At 29.9% G+C, this 20,646-nt stretch overlaps 1 long non-coding RNA gene and 1 pseudogene across 1 annotated transcript; both read right to left on the bottom strand.

The window, feature by feature from the left end:
* Nucleotides 1–1,065: 1,065 nt before the first annotated feature.
* LOC112800488 (protein PHLOEM PROTEIN 2-LIKE A10-like) lies at nucleotides 1,066–2,902 on the bottom strand (annotated as a pseudogene).
* A 4,122-nt stretch (nucleotides 2,903–7,024) lies between these two features.
* On the bottom strand, nucleotides 7,025–8,026 carry LOC112800491 (uncharacterized). Its single transcript, XR_003201403.3, has 2 exons — nucleotides 7,513–8,026; nucleotides 7,025–7,310 (listed from the first exon to the last, which is right to left on the bottom strand). It is a non-coding gene; the product is annotated as an uncharacterized lncRNA (long non-coding RNA).
* Between the last annotated feature and the right edge of the window lie 12,620 nt (nucleotides 8,027–20,646).

Genomic DNA, 20,646 nt, shown 5'->3' with positions numbered 1-20,646 from the left:
AAATTTAATACATATAATCACTTAAATTATGTTATTTTTGTCAAAATTAGATCAGACAAATTAATTTGACTGAAAAATAATGAATTAAATTTTAAATCCGTCTAAATTAATAGGGATAAGTATTGTTTTGGTCCCTCACATTAAGGGTCAAAATCGAAACCATCCCTTGTGTATATTTTGATTTAAAATCGTCATTTCTAATAAATTTTTTTATTTATTCCTAAACTACCCCTATAAAAAAATATAAAAAAAACAAAAAAAACGTGTGAGGAGGGAGAAAAGAGTATTCGAAGGGGGAGAAAAGGGAAAGGGGGAAGGGGGGAAGGGGGTAGTAATTTTAGTTGTGTTTATAATAGGAATATTGTAGTAATTTTTTTATAAAAAATATTAATTTATATCAGTTTAAAATTTAATTTATTAATTTTTTTGCTAAACTGATTTATTCAGTCTAATTTTAATAAAAATAATATAATTTAATTAATTATATGTATTAAATTTTAATTTTTAAAAAATATCTTTAAAAGAAAGAGGTTTAAAAGAAAGAGGTTTTTGACAGAATAACTCCCTTATAAAAAATATATATAGTTGAGATTAATAGCTCACCAATACTTGAAATTTTTCCAATAGTATAGTTATGCACATCCTCAATTTGCAGTTTGCACTTTACTTTCGAATTCTTAACTGGCCAATTGTCCATCCGTTGGAATGAAGCTTGGGCAATAAATAGAAAAAATTGGATCCTTTCAATTTTTTTCTAATAATTAAGAAAGTAGAATGTAATCTCTTATAATTAATTTTATAAGTAAGATTAAAAATAAACATGAGAGAAAATAATAAAAAATTAAAAATCACACTTTATACTCTTAATTGTTAAAATTGAGAAGATTCATTCCTATTTATATGACACCCAATCAATAGAAATGATGGGATCTAATATTATATACAGTAATACTTTTTACTTTTTACAAGAACATTCCAACGAGGAATAGATCTGAAAATGATTACACCTCAGACCAATGAATTTCAAGTTTTCTACAAGTTCGTACCTTGAAGTGAATGTTCTCATGAAGGCAGGAAGGAAGATTCATGTATATTTTCACAATAATTCTTTTAATACAAATTTATTTACACAACTTATCCATGTATGGTATACTATAAACTATAAAGATAGTAAACTATGATAAAAGTTTTGCTAGTTCAAGACTTGAATCATGTATAAGCAGGTATCAAAGGCCAAGTGCCACCGGTTGTATTATGTGCAAGCACAACGAGAGACATGTTGTCACAATAACGGAGGATTTGGATGCAGCATATCTTACAATCTCAAGCATTGCCTCGCGAACAACATCAACACATGTTCTGATGGATTCAACAAATGTCTGTAACAGAAACTCCATCACCGATCTAACAGTCTCAAATGTCACCGTCCCGGTGACATCAAGAACAAGCTTCCTATTGCTTGGAACTGCCAAAGTGGATGAGACCCTGCTGATCCAGCTACTCTCATTCTCATTCTCATCATCAGAATCACTCTCCGGTTTGGATTCAACAAATGATGTCTCTACACCTAATGCCTCAATTCTTGAAGGAGTAACACTTGTATCTTCTCTGAAACTGGGATTTGGGTTTCTCAACACCTGGTGTGATGTTTTAATCAGAGTCTCCATGGCATTATTACAAACAGTCACCAGCATGTTCTTCACTTTAGTCTCATGGTTTGGGTTCGTTAACCCAGAGAAAAAATCATCATAGGTGTTGATATGCATGGTCTTGTCAAGATAAACAGCAACAGCTGTACTCACAAAAATCTGAACGCAATTTCCAATGAGCTCCGCACACTTTTCATCACAAACCACATTGACCCAATTCGGAACTTGGACACCATTAGAGGATGATCCATCAGCACCTGAAACACCATTTTCATTTCTGGAATTCAACCCTGTACCACCTGAATAGAAACCAAGTACGAGGTTCCTAGCAAAGCTTCCAACAACCACAGAGACAAAACCCGACCCTGATGGCGTTAACATTTTGTTGAGCACCCGATCAGCAAGAAGCGAAGCAGAACCAGTTTGGTCAGCGTTGGAGGGGTTTACGGTTCCATAGCCTCGCAAAACTCCCTCGGTGACAGAGCGTGTGGCGGTGGCGAGAGAATCTGCAAAGTGCTGAGAGCGTGCTATTTTGGAAATCTGCTTCAAGCTGTTGGGAAGTTCGTTGGAATCGGATTGCAAGAAGTCCTTGAGGTCTCCAGAGACGACTCCAACGGTTTCTGCCGATTCGGAAACGGCTTCCGCAACGGAAATCAGCGCACCAAGAAGCTTGGAGACTCTCATCCTCTTACGCGCTACGATGGGCGCGTGATAAAGCCTGTAAGCGCCGTAACTGGCGAAGCCGACGGCACCCAGGATGAAAACCCACTTCTTCCTCTTACGGGCATAATCAAAACCCTTCTCCAACACTTGCAGTTCCATTAACCCTCCAAATTACCGATAACACCTTCCAGCTCAATATCTATATGGAAAAAAGGATAGAGGTCAGAGGGATAAGATCATGAGGTTAAGAAACTCCCATTCCGTTTCCTGTTGCAGCTACAATTTTGTTTTTTTCTCTTTCGTGGAAGTGATAACCCTATCCGTCCTTTTCATTTCTGCTGCGTTAACCCCACTGCAAATACTATCGCTTCAACCTCACACCAACCATTAGAATACTTTTTTTTTTTCTTGAGCTACATGTTTATACTTTTTTTTTTTCTTGAGCTACATGTTTTATGGGCTTGGGCTTGGGCTTAGTCATTGAACTTTGTGAACTCGCCAACACTTTACACATTCGTTCTGTCGTTCATCTGTCTTATATCAGCAGATGGTTGTTAAATGATGATTGGATTTATAGAGATTAATATTTAGTTTTATTGTATTTATTTGATTTATTTGATTTTTAATTTATTTAAATAATAAATTTTTATTATTTATAAATTGATTATTAATTATATAAAAAATAAATTAAATAAAAAATTAAAAATTGATCATTTATTTTATAATTTTTTAACTTGAAAATTGATATTACAGTTGGTTTTATTAAGAGAATAATCTTATAATAACAGTATAGAAAATAACAGATTGTGGTGCTAACATTATTGTCGGAGATATTCACCAATAATTAAATAGTTAAGAAAAAAAAGTAGTATTAAAAAATAAATAAATATATTAATTTCATAGAAATCTAAAGTTAAATGATACAACAAAAGTAAAAAGAAAAAAAAAATGAAAGAAAAATAGAAAAAGAAGGTTTTTCTCGGTGAATCGATTTGATCAAATAATAAGATGTTGAGAATACTTGTCAAACAATTTCAACTTCTTCCTCTAATCTTAAAATTTTTATTTATAGAAAATTATAACTATTAAAAAATTATAATAAAAGAACTTAAATAACTTCTTTTGGAAGAAAAGGTTAAAGTATAAGAACTTTTATTAATAACAGCTTATAAATAAGTTATTTTATATTTGAATTTTTTGTTATAGAAGTACTTATTTTAAAATTATAGTGTTTGGATAAATAACTCAAAATATATTTTTTTTACACAAAAAATGGAAATTAAAATAACGATGATAATGAATATTTTTCAATATTAAATGTTAATTTTCGATAATCTAATCACTAATATTACAATCGTTTAGGCAATTGATTTTTTATTTGCTCTCTTATTAATTTTATTTTTTAGACAATTAGTTCTTGTCACATAATATCATTAGAAATTAGTTCCTTTATTTCACCTTCATCCACAATAATGTTCTTGTGTGTGGTGAATAGTAATAAAATTTTAATTCACAATAATTTTGATGGCAATGCCAAAAAAATTACTGTTTAGTTAATGTTTGCTATTGTGTATGATATAGTAGGTGAAAATAAAAAATAAATATAAAATGTGTGTCAATGTATATTTTGTTGTTATTTTTTTATTTTTTATTTTTTTTAACTCTTATTAGCCTCTTCCTTTATTAAGGTTAAGACTTGTTATAACTAATTATAAAAATAATAGCAAGCTATATAAAAATAAAACCACATATGAAAAAAATTAAAAAAATATATGGAAAGAATATATGTAGTAGGTAGTTCAAATGGAACATTGTTTTAAAACGGTGGTGGAGGGTCAATAATTTAAGCAGATAAATGATTACGTAAAAATGGTGATAGAAGACCAATACTTCTAGCAGATGGAACATTGTGTAAAAATGATGGTAAAAGGCCAGTACTTCTAACAGACAATATTAGAAATAGTGATGAACAGTGACGGACCTAAAAATTTATGTTGAGAGGGCAAAAATAATACACATTGTTATCAAAAGATATATTAATTTAAATTTAAAAAGAGCTCTTTTACAAAAACATCATTACTCGCATCATCAGATTTCATAAGATAACAATAGAGACAAAAAACAGCATCTTTTGAAATACTATATTCCAACCAATTGCCAAATTCATCAAACTAATCAGCATTAAATTTACGGAAAAAAGTCCCAAAATATGTTTGTAAAAAATTATGTTCTCTTGGTTGACAAGGATCTTTTTGCAAATAAGCTCATCTACATTCATTTCTATCATTTAGATCATAATTTAAAATTTTGGGTCGTTGTACAAGATCAGCTACAAGGCTTTTTACATTAAATTCTAAAAACTTCTTTTTATTAGAAGAGACTAATGAAATAACTTCAGATTCTAGTGGTAGATTTTTTCTTTTGAAATATTTTTTCATTATTATTTCTAAAAATAACAAATATATATTCTAAATTAGTAAATTGATTAATTTACTTTAGAAATTTATATGCAACATAATTACATATAATAGAATAGAATGAAAGATAAACAAATAATAATAAGGATTACTAAATCAAAAATAAAATAAATATATAAATTCACGAAGAGAATAAAAAAATAGATCAATACCTAAATTATAATTGTTTGAATTAAAATTTGCAATCGAAAATATGAAAAAGAGAAACAATGAAATTGAAAAAAATATCGAATCATTGAGAGCTCTATAAAACAAAATAAAGAATTTAAAATTTACCTTTTGATGAAGACAAGATGACCACTGGATAAAGAATGAAAAAGAAGGTTGAAAATATGAAATTAAGAAGAATGTTTAAGAGAATAAATGAGTGAGAGTTGGAATTTGAGACTGGGAGAAGACTAAATTTAATTTAGGTTAACTAATAATCAAAATAATAAAAAGATAAAATAGATTTAGGATTTTAAATAATTAGACTTAGTTTATTCGTAGTGGAGTTATTTAAAATTTAAAATGGGACATATTATATATGTATATTTTTTTGTTTAAAAAAATAAAATGAGAGTGGGGCAAGTGCCCCCAATGGTTCTATGTAGGTCCGTGCCTGGTGACGAAGGACAGAAAGACTAATATTTTTAGTAGAAACAGACAATATTTTTATATAGGTGATAGAATGACTTATCAAAAAAGAAAAGTCATATATTTCACTTTCTTAAAAAAGATTGTCAATTAATTTTTCAAAAAATTAAAAACTTTTTTTAAGTATGTCAAACACGCTATAATTTAAAAGAAAAAAAAATAAAACAGAGTGTAAATATAATTACTTATAACTTTAAAGTACATAAATTGTATTTTCTGTATGTGTGTATTTAGTATTTTTGTTAAGTATATTATATCGATAAGTCTTCATGATTTCTTTGACTATTACATTTCGAAAACCAAACCAAGTTGCTACTCGTTAAAGCATCACCAATTTTATATACATGTCATATAAAATATTTAATTTTAATCTAACAATGTTTGGTTTTTTTTCTTTAGAATTTTTTACATAAATAGAAAAAAGATAAAAAACTGAAAAAGGTACCAGTGAACAAAATTTTCTCCACCTTTTTATATGCTTATTTAGAAATATTGTAAAAAAAAAACAGATTAAATGCATGAGTAAATTTTCGTTGCAAAAATAATGATTTTGTCAAACTAAAATCATATATTAAGAATAAAAATGTAGGTTATTTTATTCAAGATTAATGTATAAAAAATTGAAAATTATAGGTGAACTCTTAGATGGTTGAAAATTATTGAGTCAATGCATAAAGCTTTAATGCGGATTCTAACTTCAATTTATAAGTAATAAAAACACTTTCACCAATTTCAATCTGAATATACAATGGAATGGAACTGTTTAAGAGTTAAGACAGTTGGTAAGAGTGTTGATAAAAATTAAGATGTAATTAAAATAGACGTTACTATACATGTACACTAAATACACTCTAGTGTAAAGATAAATATGACAAGGATTTCGCTAGGGAGACAATGAACTATTTGTACAATGTGTACTGGCTATTAAGTTATGAAATGAACATCCCCTATACTATTTAGAATAACCATCCGAGTACAAGGGATAATAAACATCTTCTCGAAAAATTAGTTTAATTTTTGGGTTCACCAAAGATCGAACTCTTGACCTTTCAAATCTAGCGCTTTAATACCATGTATGGTACCACTCGTCCCAAAAGATTCAGCTGATAGAAAAATGTAACACTAATAATTATATCTCTAATACTTCATAAACCTCCATTGTACACATTGTATAAATATTTCATTGGCTCCTCATACTTTCCCATATGACAAAGCCATGAAACTATGTAAGACAAATCAAAGATTTATGCACATAATTGACATTAAGAAATTAGATGCATTGTGACAAACCAGCAACAAGAATTAAGTCTTATCCCACTAGGTAAAAACAGCTACATGGATAGTATATCATAAAGTATGTATTAATAAGTACAAAATATAAAAAAAAATAGAGAAAATTACTGACCAAAATCCTTGACAATAGTAAGCCAGACATATATCCAACAACAAGAGGAACAAAAGCTGTAGCCATTGACCATACCAGTACTCCAAACTCAAGAATTTTTCTAAAAATATAACAAGGAAACTTCATAATCCCAAAATCCAAACTAAAATATTTAGTGTCAATTGTAAATGAGATAATTGTACGATCATTATTCATTTCTATAAAGCTTCAACATTTGATTTACTCAGCCAATTCTCATAAAAAAATCAGGTACAGATAGAGCTAATTGTCAACAATGGATCAAAGAATTATTAAAAAATGATTTAATTAAGAATATAGTAGGATACAAAGAACATTTTAGATATCTCGATTTGATCATGCCTCAAATAAAAGTATCCTCAATGCATAACCCCAGAAGAATGAGGACTGAACCAACCCAGCCATGGATTAGTTCCACCCAAATTGATGCAACACTGGAATTATGGCAACGCTCAAGTTCACCTGTCCACACCAAAAACAAATGCTTTTCATGGATGCAACTCTTAGAAAGGTTTTTTTTTTTATCAAAGATTATTAACTATGACATGTTCTTGTAAGCAATTACAAAATTCAGCTACTTGATAAGAAAATAAAGGAAAACAACTACACCTATCAATATGAACTATGATCAAGTATCTAACTTTGGTAAAAGTAGAATAAAAACCTTATCCATGTTACAGATAACAAAGGCGAGGGAAGTGGTGCCGATGAACTTAAATCTCTGAGGAATATTCTTCTGAGGTGGTCAGATTCCAACGATTTTGGAGACATCCTCGGAAGCCGAAACAAGAGGAGCTTTCTGTTGTTGTTGTCGTCGTCTAAAGTTGTCAACTCGAAGGCCATTGAGAACCTTATGATGATGATGATGCTACTGCTACTCTGGGCCTAGGCTTGAGCCAGAGCCTAAGCCTGAGAGTGGGGCTTGAAGATGAGAGGTAGAATTGAAAACGCAGAAGATGATGAGAGGTTCTATTAGTTGAGTTTGGTGTGTGTGGAAGTGGAAGGAAGCAGGTTGAGCTATGTGCTCAGAGCGTGAAATTCTCCATTTTTGGAAAAAATAATAAGCAATGAAAATTATTTGGTTTAATGGACATACCATGTATTGTAGGTTGGAGAAGGAAAATTGAACATGAGGTTGCCACCAAGGATCTTGCTTGTGGCTCTCGTCAAAAGATCACACCATGTAAACTAATTTTTGGGAGGATTTGAATCCTCTAAAATTTGAATTTTACTTTAAAGAGTAAAATGTGATCTTCTACTCTTTAATAATTTTTCTTTTATATTTATTTTTGGTTTTATCTATAAAATCAATAGTGAGATATCACACTTTATTTTCTAGAGTGAAATTCAAATTTTAGATAATCCAAATCTTTTTTTTTGGAATATGTTTATTTATATAAGTATATAAAAATTAAATTTTTATTATTATTTGAAAAATTATTATCATCTATTGCTCCCAAGTAAAATTTTTTTTTTAGTCTTTAATTAAAATATTTAGATTATTATCGTATTCTACTAACCTCTATTAGAAGGCCCGTATGGTATGAAACTCTCTATTTTTTTTTTTTTTGGTATTTTGAAACTCTCTATTTATATGAGGTTCAGGTTCGAAAACATCTGCACTTTCTTTTTTTTTTCTCTGGAAAGATTTTTTTTATTGGACCAGACAGCCCCAGCCCTGGGACCAACAATCAGAAAGACTGTCTGTACTTTCGTATCTTTGTTGTAGCTCAATTCTGTAATTGGGTCTCATTGCTGGTAGACTCATTAAGCCATTTTATAGCTCATAATATCACTTTATGAACTTAGAAAACAAAGAGATTCCCTCCTCTCTTATCTATTTGGACTAGGTTTTTCTGGCCCTTACCCATACCAAAAAAAAAAGAAGGAAAAAAAATGTGCAATATGCAAATCATATAGATAGTGCACTCTGCATAGTTGACCAAAAATAGGAAAGAAAAAAAAATAATAGTACAACAAGATGACATCACACTTTTTTATATAAATAAATAAGGAAAAAATATTAACTACCAAAATGCGCACTAACCAAAACTCTTCCAAAAATAGGCATGGTCAATTCATAATGACGCACGTGAAGTGGAGTTTCACTCCATTACAAATCCGACGTCCAGAAAATGGAGTAGACAGCAGCAGGAATCATACAGGTCCCCACGTCGCACCTGGCAAGCACAAAATGAACCAAGTGGCACACACGAGTTGGTCCAACCCAGGGGCAGCGGCAACGAATTGGCCCATCTTATCAGCGGCGTCCGCGAATTGGGCACCTCGTGGAATGGGGTTAACGTGGAGGAAAATCTCAATCGGTTGGATGAATTTTATATTGCGGCACATTTGATCCATAACGTGAGTTTAAGGGTGTGTTTGATAAATACGTTAAAGATGATAAAAGTGTGTTGAAGTGTTTTGAATGTTGTTCTGTATCTCAAAAGTCAGTTCACTTGAACTCTTGAAACAAGAAATTATAACTTCTACGTTCAGTACGTTTAGGTTTGTGACTGGTTATTATTAATTTTTTTTCATAATTTTTTTAAATAAAAAAACACTGTGAGTATTAAAATAATTATTCTAATTTGTGTGCATTGTTTATTATTCTAATTTTTTATTAATATATTATTATTCCTATTAAAAATAATAAATTAAATAAAAAATTAATTATAAATAATAATAAAAAATTAGAGCCTACAATAATAATAAAAATAAGATCATTAATAACACTTAAAAAGAATATTAAAATATGTTATTTTATATATTATTTTAATTTAATAAATAAATATTAATTTTTATTATAAAAAATATTTATAAAGTTGTTTATTTTTATATATTATTTTTAATTTTATAAATAAGTATTAATTTTTATTATTTATTCTATTATATAAAAATCGGATATCTGCATTTAATGATGGAGCTGACGTGGCATGCTTCAAAGAGTGTTTCCCAAATTAATTATTTTAATTCATTCAATACAATTTATTGCAATGACTTAATTATTTCATCTAATTGATTTGATTAAATATTTAAATATTAATATAATTTATTATAATTTATATTACTTAATTAATTACACTACATTAATTATAATTCGTTATATTAGTGAATTGGTTTTTTTCTTTATGAAGTCTAAAATAAAATAAATAATTTATTATTTATTCTAATTAAATTTATTAAATTTAATTATATATTATATATGAATTAATGTTAATTTATAAATTATTTTATATTATAATATTCAATCAAATAAATTGTAAATTACTTTAAATTATATACGCACGGAAAAATGGATTTAAATGTGATTCATATAATATAGATAGTATTTAATTAAAAATGGTGTATTTTTAAGTGTTTTGATATGACTTAATTATACCAGCTAATTGATTTGATTAGATATTTAAATATCAATGTAATTTATTATAGTATATAATACTTGATTAATTTTACTACATTAATTGTTATTATTTATATTAGTTAATTAGTTTATTCATTTATAAAGTCTGAATAAAATAAATAATTTGTTGTTTATTCGAATTGAATTTATTAAATTTAATTATATTATATATAAATTAAAGATAATTTATAAATGACCTTATTTCCTTAGCTTTCTATATTTCGTAGATTGTTAAGTTTTAAGTTTTATATTTCCGTAAGCAAAAATAATATAAGGCAAAAAAATTTTCATTTTAAACGTAATTATTCTATGTATTATTAACTAATATCATTAGATTTGATTTATTAAAAATATAAAATAATTTTATATAACAAATTATTAATTAAACTCATTCTAAAATGTAAGCAAAATAAATTAATTTCTTAGGCGGCCCAATGTAAATCCATGATTTATACAATAATCAAACAGAACATAGAACTTGTGAATTGTGATAAAAAGGGAATAAAAAAGTAGGGCTCACACTATGTTGGTTTGCTTGCCTCCATTGCATCTTAACAAAACATGGGCCTACGGAGACTAATCCTAATTTCAAGTTGGGCAGATAGAAAATCTATCCAAATCTCATACAATTAATTTCAACCCGCACCCAAAGTCCTCTTTTAATCTTTTTGGGTCTTCTCTCTCCCAGCAAGCAAGCATATACGCCAACAATGGAGAACGGCGTATATGCTTTTAATTTTTTGTTTTTAAATTTTAGACTGTGATACTACATGTCATGGAAGCAAAATTATAAGTACTATATTTTGTGTTTTAATATTTTTGATCATGTGAAATTACAAGTGAAATTATAGAAAACAGTAATAACAATTCCGACAAATGGCTGACATTCTAGAAATTAAAATTTGAAGTAATAAAAAATATTATTATATACACGTGAATAAATTGTATCACCAGTTTTTTTTTTATTGTAAATTCTATGTTACTCAACAATTAATTAATCAATATATAATTTCAAGCTATATTTTTGTTATTATATAATACTTTTTATTATTTTATATTTACAATAAATATTTTTTATATAGCTCATTGCTAAAATAAAAAATTTTACTAATTAATTAGGTTCACAGTAGATTATAGTTATTTTTTTAAATCTAATGACACTTTTGGTTACTTTTCATTCGATAATTTTTCTGTCATGTATAATTATACAACTCATTTAAGTAATGATTATTGTACATAGGTACCAATATTTTACAGAACATTATGTATGGTACTAGACTCTTGATAAATCCAGATGTTCCTGAGGCTGTGATGCTTCGAAAAAAGTATTATACAAATATTGTGAATTATTTATGGTCGTGCATATTGACTGTATTTTTATGGTGTTGTGATTAATAAGTAGCGTGTACTATAGAGAGATCTCGCAGTACTTGTCTGTGTTTTCTGGCAAACCGGCGTATGTTAATGCAGATGAAGTTTTATATTCCATTGAGAGGAAGACAATAAAGGAGTTACGTGTGGCTGCGGATGTGAGTGCCTTATAGAAAACTACTTTTTTATGTTTAGTTCATTATTTGTTTTTTTTTTTTTTTACTTTCAAATTGTTCCTATGTAGGTTGGATTCTATGTTATTCTGGCCACTGTTCTTGATGTTGAACATGTTCTAAGTTGGTGGTATAAATCTTGTGTTTGCAGCGTGAAGGCAGAAGCTAATGCGGATACATACTTCTGCGGATACATACTTCTGCGATGGCTGTAATAAGGACATGAATAATGTTTTTAATAGGTACGACTCTAATTGGACTTATTTGTGCAATCTTTTCATAAAAAAGCAATATAGTTATGTAATTGACTATGTCTCTTTTTAATTTATTTAGCAATATCTAGCTTAATACCAACAAGTAGTAGACAATAAGAGAATAATTTATTAAAAATAAAAACTCCTTTAATTAATGGAAATATTGTCTATCCATAAAAAAAATTGTCAAAATGAGATAGAGTGCATAGAAAAAATTCATATACCTACAACAATTTTATACCAAAGTCTCCTCCGCTAGACTAAAATCTAGAAAACTGAAAAGCCTAAAAAATTATGTTTGAGCATTTAAATTGTGTTGAATATAATTTTTATGATTTTATTGTAACTAAAGGGTGACATGCCAAGTGTTAGTTGATGTTTTTGAATAAAAAAAGTAGGTATAAGTTGAGTTTGTTGGTTTTAGATGGTACTGCTACAACAACTTTTGTTGTGTTTGATAAGGAGACCGCAGCTCTATTCGGACGAACCTGTACTGAGATGGTGAAAAAGTTGAATGTATGTGGTTTTTGCTGTTGAAACCATTTGAATGGTTATGATGATTCAATGTCGGATGTGAATATAGAAGATAGTTTTATACCATCCTCAGAAACTTTAGACGGTATGTAAAAATTTTATCTGTATGTTTATTTGTATCTTTGTGTACATCATGGACTAAATTGTATCGGTATGACAACTGAGTATCTAAAGAGAGTTCATTCAGAAAATGTGTGGGATATAAAAAATCCTATTTATCAATGTCAACACTGTAAAGCATGGATGTGGTCTGAAGAAAGGCTTGCTAAATTCAAATAGTCGCCCCAACCAAAGTTTTTATTATGTTGTATGGAAGGAAATATCGAGCTTCCTCTACTTTCTGTGCCTTCTGATGAGCTCATTCAGCTTCATACTAGAGGAGATCAAAGAAGTATTCATTTCCTAAAAAATATAAGGGTTTTTAATTCAATGTTTTATTTTACATCAATGGCTGGAAAAATTGACCGTGGGATGAACAATGGGATTGCTCCTCTAATTTTTAAGCCTTGGGTCAAACACTACCATAGCATTGGTAGCTTACTTCCTCCGGATAGTCTGCGACCAACATTTGCCTAGCTATATATCTATGAACAGAAAATAAGATTGATAATCGAATAGGCACACTTCGATAATTTTCATGCAACCAATCAAAATTTTAGTTATTTTTTATATGTGAGAGAAAATAACATAAAATTTATTTTTTTTATTTTTTGCAGTTCCAATGAAGCTATAAATGAGCGGGATAAAAAAATTGTGGTAATATTAAGAAACATGCTAGAAAAATATAATAGTTTGGCAAAGAGTTTTCGCTATGCGAGAGACAGGTACCAACAGGAAAATTACACAAACATAAAGTTTAAGTTGATTAGTAAAAGGACTACATATGATAGGACATACAACTTGCTCTCTGCATTTAAAGTGGCTGCATTGATTGTTGGCGATGTCGAACAACTAAGCAAAGATAGAGATATTATTACAAAGAGTCAAACTAGAAAGCTCCAACAGATTGATATTTTTCACCTATCTTATTTAGACTTGCAGTATCCATTGTTATTTTCATATGGGGAGGATGGATTTCGTTTGGGTATTGCAACATCAGATTCTATCTCCGCTAGGCCTACAAAGAAAAACAAAATAATCACTTTGTGACAATTCTTTGCTTTTCAACTACGTACAGAAAAGGATGGGTGAATTTCTGTTAATTCTAAGATCAAAGAGATTATTCCAACAGTTTCTGGTAGATGCCTACATAATGGTGAAATCAGAGAGGTTAAAATTCTTTAGGTGTAAACAACCACAGTTGAGAGTTGACAAATAAAAATGTTTGCATGAAAGTCTTATAAACGAGAATGTAGATGCTGCAAGGCTTGGCAAAAGAATCATTCTTCCCGGTACTTTTACCGGTGGACCTAAGTACATGATGAATAATTATAAAGATGCATTTGCAATTTGCAGATATGTAGGATATCCTAACTATTTTATCACTATGACCTGTAATCTTGAATAAGATGAGATAAAAAGAGAAGTGACTCCCATTGGATTAAAGGCAGAAGATCGCCCTGATATATTGTGTCGAGTTTTTAAGATCAAACTTGATGGTTTGATTGATGACCTAAAAGAGGAAAAAATCTTTGGCAAAATTTTGGGATGTAAGTCTGTGTTTATGCAACACCTTATTAAAATCTTATGCTGTAATGTTTTGCTCATTTGTCTTTTCAATTTATATATGTTTGCACTATAGAGTTTCAAAAGAGAAGGCTTCCGCATGCACATATCCTTTTATTCATGAATAACGAGTTCAAGCCACAAACACCAGATGACATAGACAAACATATAACAGCTGAGATTTCTGATTAAAATGAAATGCCAAATCTACATGGAACTGTTCAAAATTACATGGTACATGGTCTATGTGGTCTGTACAATAAGAATTCACCTTGCATGAAGAATGGATCATGTTCAAAGTTTTATCTCAAAGAATTTAGACAGCGAACACTCATTGATGAAGCCAGATTTTTCAAATATAGGCATACTGATAACGGTCGAACAGTGAAGAAAACAGAATGTGTACTAGACAATAAGTTCATTGTTCCTTATAATCCAGAATTGTTGCTCAAGTTCGGGTGCCACATAAATGTGGAATACACATGCCAAACAAGTTCTACTAAGTATTTGTTTAAGTATGTACACAAGAACAATGACTGTGTAACAACTACCCTATACAACACTGGTGATTCGTCAGAAGCCACACAAGTTGTTGACGAAATTAGGAATTACTACGATTGTAGGTACATTTCGGCATGTGAGGTAGTCTGGTTTATTTGGATATGAAATTCAAGAGAAAGAACCATTTGTGATTAGACTTCTATTCCATTTGGAGGATGAGTAACCTGTGGTTCAATTCAACTAGGTATCCTTTAAAAATGCTACAATATTCAGCCTTTTATTACAATAATTTAAAAACATTAAAACAAATACATCTAAAAATTATGAATAAATTTAGTGTCTTTTTAAAATTAAATACACATTCAAAATACAAACTAAATAAAACTGAAATTTAAAATTTAAATTTTAAATTTCTATTCCAAATTTAATACTTATCTAAAAATTAAATGATTCAAAATTCAAAATTTTGATTTTAAAATTCTTAAATAAATCTTAAACGATCTAATTATTAACTAAACCCGTACAAAACACTCAAAAAAGCAGAGAAGTCACGTTTGCCCCACATCAAAAATCTCGAGCCGCACATCGAAAGACGAAAATCCAGAGAAGTCATCCTCCGCCGCCGTTCTTCTGCGCCACCTTCTTCTTCCGCGCTCATCTTCGACGTTGCCTTCATCCTTCTCGGTGCTCAGTCACAAAGCCGCATTTTCCTTCGTCAACACTCATCTTCGTCGTCGCCTTCCTCCTCCTCGATCACCGTTGGTCCGCATCAATGTTGCGGTTCGTCCATGCCGAAAACTTACCTAAGGTTTGGATGGGTCTATGACACCATTATTTTTTTATTATTCTGTATAAATTTTTGATTTTTTTTTGAAATCAAAAATCGAATAAAATGGCTTGAAGAGATTTTCATATATATTGCAATGTTAAATTATTTTTGCATGTGTGATTTCTGTATTTTGGAAGTGTTTCAAAAATATTTTTTGTGTAACTTTATAATTTTAGATGTGTTACAATTGTTTTTTAATGTTTAAATTTAAATTTTAGATTTTTGATTTTGGATGTGTTTTAAAAATATTTTCTGTATAACTTCATAATTTTAGATGTGTTACAATTATTTTTTAATGTTTAAATTTAAATTTTAGATTTATGATTTTGGATGTATTTCAAAAATATTTTTTGTATAACTTAATAATTTTAGATGTGTTACAATTGAAAAAAAACTATAATTAAAAATATTTTAGTTTGTGTATATAATTATATTCGACCATTTATCACTAGAAAGTCGTAAAACAGATCCTGCATTTTATCAAAAGTACAACAAGTAAGGGATTAATTTTTTTCTAAATACACTGACTTTGATTTTTTTTTCTGCAGATACAAATTGGAATATTGTAGCAGAATAGAAGAAAGAAGGAAATAATAATTAACTATAAAGTGGGTAGAAAGTTAGAGAAATTTTAATTTTTAAAATTTAAATTAATCTTAACTATAAATATGTATCCTAAAAAATAGGAATATGTTTTAATAAAAAAATAATTGAATAATATTAAAGGCTGAATTTTATTGTACAAGTAGCATTTTTCTATAGTGAAACTTCTAATGTGAATGATATCGTCGAAAAAGCAATATCTCAAGTCCATATTTTTGAGATGGATGGCGGCGAACATGTCATATCCCTATACTCGAAGTCTGACTTATGCTGAGTTTCTAACCAAGTTTGTTTGGAAGGACGATACTTTAAAGTGTTTTCCTTGAAAGCAAGGCTTCATAATTGGAAGGTTGACTCATGTATCTGCAGGTAATGACGAGTTTATATCCAATTTTGATCTTATTTATTTGATGATTTAAATTTAAAATCTTAACAGCATGTACCCACGTCCATTTTATTCGATTTATCTACACTAAAAAACAAATGTTCAAATAACTTTCAGCAGTTATAATTTGTAGATTATACAATTTTAGAATTGTTCTATATTTTTTAGAAAAATTAATCTTATACGGATGTGTAGCTACATAATAATTGAAATCGCATAGCCTAATCCATTTAGCAATTTAAAAGTGGGATTTTAACCAAGTTTTTTGCAGCAAATACCGAAGAATATTACCAACGACTTCTCTTGAATACTCAAAGAGGATGTATGAATTTTTGAGATATAAGAATAGTAGGAGGAACAATTTATGCTACATATAGAGATGCATGCTTCGTCCTTGGACTCTTGCAAGATGATAGAGAATTCATGGATGCAATTAAGGAAGCATGCTCGTGAGTCTCAGGATCATATGTTAGAAGGTTATTTGTCATTCTATTAACATCCAACAATATCTCAAGATCAGAACATGTCTGGGATAGATGTTGGCATGAACTCTCAAATGATATTTTGTATCAATAGAGAACCGTGATGAACATGAGGGGTAAATTTTTATAATTGCAATTATAACAGTTCTTCATTATTGATCATTTTTAGTTTGGTTGAATTTTTACAGTATCGTATAATATACAGAGTTAACCATGTCAGATGATGAGATTAATTAGTTGTGCTTAATGGATATAGACAAGATCTTACATTCCTATGGTAAAACCTTGAAAGACTATCCTCCTATGCCTTTAACAACTGAAGTTGATAGTTCTTTGTTAACCAAAAAGGTTATCAAGGAAGAGCTAAACTTTAACAGGGATGATTTAAAGAAAAATGCCTCAGACATGTCAGCCATCGCAACACCTAAGCAGAAATATTATGATGAAATTGTTATAGCTGTGTATTATGATGAAGGAGTTTTTTCTTTGTGTATGGTCATGGAGGTACTGGAAAAACATTTTTCTAGAACCTTATGTCTGCTGAGATTCGCTCAAGGAGTGATATTGTGTTAAATATTGCTTCAAGTGGTATTGCATCTTTACTTCTTCCCAATGGAAGAACGACACACTCAAGGTTCAAAATACCGCTGAATATAACTAAGAATTTTGTATGTAACATCAAACCTGGTTCCCTCAAGTAATGCTGCTGTTGAAAGCCAAACTTATAATTTGGGATGAGACTCCAATGGTTATTAGGTACTGCTATAAAGCGCTTGATAAATGCTTAGGTGATATCATGAGGTTTTCTCCAACATATAACAAAGATTTTCCCTTTGGAGGAAAATTGGTTGTACTAGGTGGAGACTTAAACAAATCTTTTCTATCATTTCACGAGAACCGAGACAAATTAGTCTTATCTTTGGAAGTTTTGTCAGGTGCTCAAACTAACAAAAAATATGAGACTCTCTGTAGGAACGACTATTTCAGATCAAGATGAGACAGAGCAATTTGGTGAGTGCTTATTGAAAATTTATGATGGTCTAATATGTGAAAATATGGATGGTGAATCTGAGATATGTCTTCCAGGAGATATTGTTATTCCTTCTTCGGATCAGGCATTTGATAAGTTGGTTCATTTTTCTTATCCAAATATTTTGGATAACATGTCCTCAAAGAATTTTTTCAAAGCAAGAACTATATTGGCTCTCACGCTGGACATCGTTGAAGATGTCAACAACCATCTGATACCTATCATTCCTAGAGAAAAAAATTATATCTTAGTTCGGATTCGATTTGTATGGATGAAAGGAATATGGAGAGTCAACTAGATCTCTATGGTCTTGAATTACTGAATAGCATAAATTGCTCTGATTTGACTCCACATAAATTAATACTCAAGATTGGTGTTCCGATAATGTTACTGAGGAATTGACCAATCCAGTGGTCTTTGTAATGGTACAAGACTACAAGTTAGAAAACTTGGAAATCATGTCATAGAATGTGAAATTTTAACAGGTAACAATGTTGGTCATATTACTTTGATTCCAAGAATGAATATGGTACCAACAAATGAAACCGTCCCATTTAGATTCCAACGAAGACAGTTTTTCATAATAGTATCGTTTGCCATGACAATTAATAAGTCTCAGAGACAAATTTTATCTCATATTAGATTGTACTTGCCCAAACCAGTTTTTACACATGGCCAACTATATGTGGCACTTTTAAGAGTTAAGAGTAAGAGAGGTTTAAAAGTTTTACTTATAAATCACGTAGGAATGTTTGCAAATTCAACCATCAATGTTATTTATAGAAAAATCTTTGAAATAATAGGATTCTAATATAAATATTTTAATTTTATTTTAAATTCTGTATCAATGTATATTGTATAATTATTTTACTTAAAAAAAGTGTAAAATAATTATTACTCATTATTTTTAAATTAAACTTTAATTTTGATAATAATTTTATAAATTTTTTAACATAATAATTATTTTGTGTTTTTATTTAAATATCTAAACATATAAATTTTTTTCACTTTTATAAATTTTTCCGTGCTGAGCACGGGTTCATACACTAGTAATAGTAAAAAATTATAATATACTAAAATAGAGTACTATAACAATAAGGATCGTCGATGCCTCCTAGGTATGTCCAATTTGCTGGCGCCAGCCACTAATGCCCCCATTTCGTGGACGCCGCTCCTCTGCTCCAAAAGCCTCGAAAAAATGTGTCAGCCAGTATTCAAGTATGTTCAAAGCCTCTAAAAAATATTAGCAACATCACTTAAGTTGAACCAAAAACTATTTATTTTATTTTATGGTGTATAATATCCTAAAATTATTTTTTCTATTTATTTTTTATGTTATTTTTTTATAATTTTATTGTTTATAAATATTTAAAAAAATTCTATTTTTTATTTAACTTTTGAATATTATATTTAGTTTTTTATTAAATGAATAACACTATTATCTTAAAAAAAATTTATCATATAAAATAAATTAAATATCAAATTATAAACTCTCAACCAAAAATGCTCGTAGTAATGAGTCAAGGCATCGAAACACGAATAAATTATTACTGCACAGTTTTTGATGTTTTGGGGAAAGGGTTAAAACGTGAAAAAGATTTAAATATATAAAGGGCAATAAAGATTTAAAACGTCAACATCTGCGTTTTCGGCGACATCTCTCCTCCTCATCCTTATGTACATGTTGCAATCAACTTCCGGAGACAATTCTTCATTGTTTTCGGAATTGTGAAGTTGTGCGATCAATTTGGGTTTCTCTAGGTTTTTCTGATGTGTGTTTCTTTGACTCTTACGAGGTGCATGATTGGTTCAAGCATGGCCTTCTCAATGAAGGTTGTTCCAAATTTGCAGTTATAATATGGTCAATTTGACAAAATAGAAATATGGGTAATTTTCAGGGAGTTTTTGGATCTACTGGGTCAATTGCATACAAGGCTCGCAGGTGTATGGTGGATTTTGAATATACAACTCAGAATCGAGTGTGTTGCATCCAGGGATTAAAACCTCTGTCTTGGTCTCCACCAAAACCTGGTGCTTGGTCTCCACCAGAACCTGGTGCTTGGTCTCCACCAGAACCTGGTGCTTGGAAGTTAAATTGTGATGGGAATGTGAACTTGGGGGATGATTGTGCTGGTTTTGGGTGGGTAATTCGCGATAGCTCCAGTGAATGGGTAATGGGATGCTCAGGAAATTCCTTTGGATCTAGTGCCATCAAGATGGAGTTGTGGAATATATAGAAAGGTTTGGCTTGGACTTGAGAGGCGGGTCTTAAGCTTGTTGTCTGTGAGACAGATTGCGCAGCAGCTTTTGAGCTAGTGACTAGTTGGCAAGTTCCACTCTGGCATCCTGAAAAAGAAGTGATACAAATGATCTTTGACTTGAAGTTAAGAAGGGATTGAGATATTCATTTTGAGCTTATCCCGAGAGAAGCTAATGTCGTGGCAGATCAGCTGGCAAAAATGAAATCTGAAGATAGCGGCACTGATGAGGTTCACCTTTGACACCAACCACCAAAAATGATTTGTCCTCTCTTGTTATTAAGGACTTAATTTTTTTTCTTTTTCTTTT

This window comes from Arachis hypogaea, chromosome 5 (assembly GCF_003086295.3).
Source record: "Arachis hypogaea cultivar Tifrunner chromosome 5, arahy.Tifrunner.gnm2.J5K5, whole genome shotgun sequence".
NCBI lineage: Eukaryota > Viridiplantae > Streptophyta > Magnoliopsida > Fabales > Fabaceae > Arachis > Arachis hypogaea.
Note: the sequence above shows the minus strand (reverse complement) of the source record. Positions and strands in the feature narration are given on the sequence as shown.